Genomic DNA, 6,093 nt, shown 5'->3' on the forward strand with positions numbered 1-6,093 from the left:
CTTCCGCCTGGCTCTGCTCCTCTCCTGTCGGCCCCAGTGGAGAAGCTTCTTGGTCCTTTTCATTTTGTCTCTGTTCCTCCTGATCCGTCCTCTTCTCACTGTTTTCTTCTCCTCCTGTCTGCCGCTCCTGCTGCTCCGCGCACTCCCGTGCATAGTGCCCCTGTCCTCCACATTTATAACAGGTAAAAGCCGGGCAGTCTCTTACGATATGTCCGGGCTGAATGCACAGACGGCAGACTTTAACTTGTTTGTCATGTAGGCCTATCACACGGAAGTGCTCCGATCCTGCCGCTGTTTCAAGCTTAGTCGAATACGGGAGTGATTTGACAGTTTCATTGAATTTCACTTTTAAAAAGCGTGTCCCGTCTGCGATGTCCGTCCCCGGCCACATTCGTCTCCTTATGCTGGATACTGGTTTCACTCCCCAGTCTCTTAATTTTCCCAGTATTATTTCATCATCGATGTATGTCGGCAGGTTGATAAATGAGACTACCATCTCACCGATTCCTAATTCTCGGGCCATGATGATATTATTCTTGATTTTCAGCCCGTCCATTAATTTGGATTTCCTGGTGTCGCTCAGCATGGTAATTTCGTAACTTTTTGGCGTCTTGAATCTGCAGCCGATAACCTCGCCGCACTCCTCTTTCACCTTCCTCAAAAGCTCTATCATTGTGATTCTATCATCGCCCTCAATCTCCACCATGATCGTTAGTCTCTTTTCATATATTTTCCTCTTTTCACCATTATCCATGATCTGTTTCTCTTGTTCGTTAAGTCCGTTCTTTGTTGCCATTTTGTCCGTCCGATGCGTTTTCTTTATTTTAGAAAACGAAATCTGAAGCTGTTAGGGGGATGATTTTCAAAATGTGCTTTAGATTTTTTCCAAACGAAATATTCGTTTAAAAAGCTAGATCATGCACTGTAGGTCAATGGAGCTTCTCACACACACACACTCACTGAAGCGCTCACACTTGGGGGCGTGTTCAGAGTGGTATGGCCGTAAGCGAAGGCTGAGGAGACAAACGCGCTATTCATACATGTTCACCGGCTCCGTCCTGATGGTTTGTCTATATCCACCAACGGAGAAACATCAGCACAGTCGAACAAGTTTTCTCTCCGCATTGTTCGTGCGCACTGGTTTTGCTCCGCGGTGACTTCCCTCCTCAAATCTACTTGGGAGCTTCCGCCGTCTCTATCCCTAACCCTTTCTTATGTTGTTAAAAGTATTAAGAACATGAAAAAATACATCAAGGTACATTTAGAACAGAAAAAAAGTGGCCAAAGAATTGCGATTAATAGCGAGTTAACCACGGACAAAATGGTCGTTTGATAGCCCTAGTTTTTACTAAATATTGATGTTTCTGTACTTTACCTGTGTTTAGAATGAAATTGAAAAATTGTGTATTTCCCCATCAAAAAACATTTACAACTTCTGGAAAATATGAAGTCCTCCCAGCTCCAGGAGAAACAGGTAAAGGCCGATTTTGAAGCATAAACAACTTTTCAGTGTGTGAGGAAAATGACAGATTGGACAAGGGAGGAAAGACTAGAGGAATCTACAGTGAGCCACCTCATCCAGGTTTGTGCAGCCAAACCTGCGCTCCAACAGATGACGAAAACAGGTAGGAAGCATTTGTGCACAACTGGACACAACCTGTTCAAACTCTTCCCCTCTGGTAGGTTCTATGAGCTCTGTATGAGAAACCCAGTGCTGGAAGGAGTGCTGAAAATTTTTATTAAAGTATGAGTACAGTTACATAACTAAAATATGACTCCATTACAAGTAAAACTACTGGTATTAAAATCACACTTAAGTAGAAGTACTAAGCACCCTTTTAGCTGTTGATATTTAATGCGTTATCAATTGAAGGGTTTCTGTTTCTCCAAATCTTCAGTCTTTATTACTTTTGTGCTGTTAAGCCCAGTGGTCATGGTCACCTCCAGACCTATTACTGCAGCAACATTTGTGTTTGTCCATATGTCAGGGTTTTCACTGACCCAAACTTCCCACCCAAACTTCCCACAGGCCATGACTGTAATGAACAGTAAGATTAGTTATAAAGTGTCAATAACCCTCTAACACCAAAACAACGATTTCTAGAGGCAGATCTGCAAACGCAGGGCTGATTGTTATTCTGCCTTCATCTTTGGAGTCAAGTGCATCCCAAACAGCATGAGTACTGAGTACTGTCGATTAGTGATGTGTCGGTCGCGAACGAATCAGTTCCAAGGAATGACTCTTTAACGCTAACAAACTGAACTGATTCCACGCTTCACTTCTCTCTCGTTCGTTCTGTCTTTCTCACAGACTAGTCGCTGTGTTTTCACTCTTTAGTTATCAGAGCCAGCCTATCGTATGCTGAGTCTAGGACACCGTGTTCGAATTTTAGCCAATGAGAAACAGGAAAGCATAGCAACCTTTTCCTTGAAAATAAATACATTTCATTTCATTCATAGCTTATCGTTCTCGTTCATTCATTAATTCCTCCCTAGCGTTCACGTTCAGTCAGTCACTCGTTCTTGGCTTGCAGGCTTTAGCTGTTAACTGTTGTGCTGTCTAAAAGTACACATAATCATGAAGTTGCAGCTATGTATTTGCCTACTACAGAACTAGTGTTATGTTGACCGTTAGCATGATCGTTTGAGATCGAGGAGCTGAGAACTGTGCATTACATGACTCACCGCTAAACAACGTTGTACCGGAAACGCGAACGAACGGACTGAATCTCGACATCGAACGATGAAATCCACCTCTACTGTCAATTACCACCCACAGTCACATTGTACAATTATGTGTAATTTTATATCAATATATATCAATATGTAGCAGTGTGGGACAGAACACAAACTCCAAGACTTACTGACAACAGGGAATTCAGTATCAAAAGGTGTTTATGGATTTTAGATGCTGTTAGTTACCACTTGCTTGTTTAGCTATGGAGATAACGTTATTGGTCCTATTAGCTTATCAGCCCAGGAGCAACAAAATTGGCAGCGTTTCAGATGCTGCGTTACCCCTAAATTCCATCAGATCAGTGTTCAGTCCAAGCTGATCGGTTTAACTCTATTCCATTACTTCCACTGGCTCTGCTGCGTTGCAAATCTACTCCATTGCAGTTCCGGCAGTCCATACCCTCCCGTAGCACATATGCAAGGCTTCCATTTCTGACGGATGCCAGAGCACAGCGTAGCAAGTCAGACGAATTCAGCAAAGAGCAGACAGGAAGTAACACCGAAACAACATCTGTCAGCACAAAAAGAGACAAAAGTTGACACTAATCCTTCAGTTGGGAACACGTGTAACTGTATAACAGTAGCTCAAAGCACGTACTTACAACACATGCATTCAACTGCAGTTGCACGTGATGCTGCACTGGGGTTGCCGCATCACGGAGTAAAACCGTACCGGGGCCGTTCCGCAACGCACATGCATCCAGTGGAATTCCCGAGTTAGGTCCCGCTCAGCCCGATTTTGGCAAGGCCTTTGATCACTCAACAGGCCGTGTTCACTCAGAGCTCCTGGTGGTATGGTCAGAAAGGGCTACTTTGACATGTAGGGATGTAACAGGGGGCATCATTTATTTCCAGTGCCAATACTGTTGGCTGCACTACCAAATCCCTCCCTACCTGACCATTTTTGCAAGAAAAACTAAAATACAGCGAAGCAAATATCTCTCCACCTTCTGTTTAAGGCGGACCTCAACCAAGATTTGTTGAAATTTTATAGTCCAAAATCGTTCAATAGTTTAATTTTGGCTTGAACATTACACAATTTAAAAAATACATTGTAACGCTTGTTGTAGTGTTGCTGGTGCCTCAGCACTCGGTGACCCCACTCTGTTACTTTACGTTGGGTGGCTGAGTTGCTGTAGTTCCTAAATGCTTCCACTTTGCAATAATGTCACAAAGTTGATCATGGAATATTTAGGGAGGGAAGACATTTCATGAAATCCTATTACAGTACCAAGCTCGAATTCAGTGAGCTCTTTAGAAAGACTCTTTCCTTTCACAAATGTTTGTAAAAGCAGACTGCATGGCTAAATGCTTGATTTTACCCTGTGGCAATGTCACTGAATGAAACACCTGAAGTCAATGACCAAGAAGTGTGCCCCAATATTAAGTCCATGCAGTGTATTTTGAGTGTTTTTATAATAAATTGTAATATTATCTTTTATTATCCCATTCCTAGTATTTACAGTACACAAATGCTTTGTTTGACATTACATCTGTGTTCACACTGCCTTTGCTCTCTGTATTGTCACTCATTTCATGTTCTTCTTGCATCTTCTTTTGCTCATTGTCAGAAAGTGACCACGCAGTTAAACATGAAAATATATTTTTACAAAAAAAAAAAAAAAAAACTCACTCTAAAAGGATTAATGAAACAAAACAAAGAGGGGTTGAAGACACCAGGGGCCATATTTCAAGTGACAAATTGTACAAAAAAAAACCTCACTCTAAAAGGATTAATGAAACAAAACAAAAAGGGGTTGAAGATCGCGGCCAAAGAGAACAAAAGAAGAGGAAGCCACTGAGCCAGCCCACAGTGGGCTGTTGTACTTAGTGCATTCCCCCGAAACTACATAAGAAAAGAGATCCAACTAAACCAACAAAACCTGGTTACTGAACTACCGAGATCTCCAGCCCAAACTGAAATGACAAACCCCAACAATCATGCTCGTAAAAAGCAATCGTGAACCGGCAAAAAACAACCCTGGAAAATCTGATATTCACCCTCATCACTTTCTGTACCATTGTCCTGACAGCTGCTCTTCAGTCTGCGTCATGGACTCACCATCCCCCCTGTCTCTTGTCATCATAAGACCCCACCTAATGATCTTTATTTACATTTTTGCAACAAATACAAATACTGTTGAATAAAAAGGTTTCAATGAGGATGTTTGGATCTTTTTTCCACCAACAAATGAAACCATCACTAGGTTGTGGCAGTATCAGCGGGAAGAAGCTTGAGAACCAGCTCCAAACCACATAAAAAAAATGTTTTATTGGGAATCTCAAATCACACAAATACTGCTTCAGTAATAACCTCAGTTTCCCCAGATGAAATGGAAACAAACAAAATGTGTATAAAGGAGCTTGGGTATTAAAGGGATATTCCGGTGTAAATTTAATCCATGGTCTAACACACCGTGAAACTGTGCTAGACTCCCTCTCGGGAGATCAAGTTAGCAGACCGCTAATTTACGGAGTTTTATCAATCTCAGAAACAACCGCACGACAACAATACAGTGCAGTAAATTGATCCAAATATATACCGCCACCAAAAAGCCACAAATAATGCTCAGAACAGCACCAAACTTCAGCAACAGTACAAAGCTAGCAGAGGTTAGATGCCCCGGACTATGTGGTGAGACCCTATTTGTACTGTTGCTGAAGTTTGGTGCTGTTCTGAGCATAATTTGTGGCTCTTTGGTGGCGGTTTATATTCGTATCAATTTACTGCAGTGTATTGTTGCTGTGCGGTCGTTTCTGAGGTTGATAAAACTCCGTAAATTAGCGGTCTGCTAATTTACGGAGGGTTATTTTTAGTAAACTCTGTGTACACAAACAATGGGCCTCATTCATGAACCGTTCTTACGAACAAATTTGTTCTTAAGTCCCACTTACGAAGATTTTAAGAAGATTGTGGCATTCATGAATTTTTTCTTATCTAGGATTTTTTCTTAGGCAAGAACAAATCCTACGAACACTCAGGAGTACTCTTACGCGCATTTTAGTGCCGAAATGTTGGCATGGTTGGGTTTTCTTCTCTTGTGTAGTTCAATAAAATGCAATATTACAGTGATAATTCTGTCATATGTATTCATTTATTTATTCATTTCATATTTTTGGTAATTTACAAAGAATTTAAATTCTAAAATAAATTAAATGTGCCAATGATTTAATATAAATCAAGTAAATTGGAAACATGCCATCAATTAGTAACCCCCCCACCCTATTTATACGTGGCATTTCTCTATCCAAGGCCCGCAAAACAATGGCATATATGTTGCTCCTAAGGCTTTCATCAATGTAAGAACACAGCTGCGAACAATTCTGAGGCTTACGAACGAGTTGGTGAATCTGACG

The sequence above is a fragment of the Sparus aurata genome, chromosome 13, assembly GCF_900880675.1.
Source record: "Sparus aurata chromosome 13, fSpaAur1.1, whole genome shotgun sequence".
NCBI classification, from domain to species: Eukaryota; Metazoa; Chordata; class Actinopteri; order Spariformes; family Sparidae; genus Sparus; species Sparus aurata.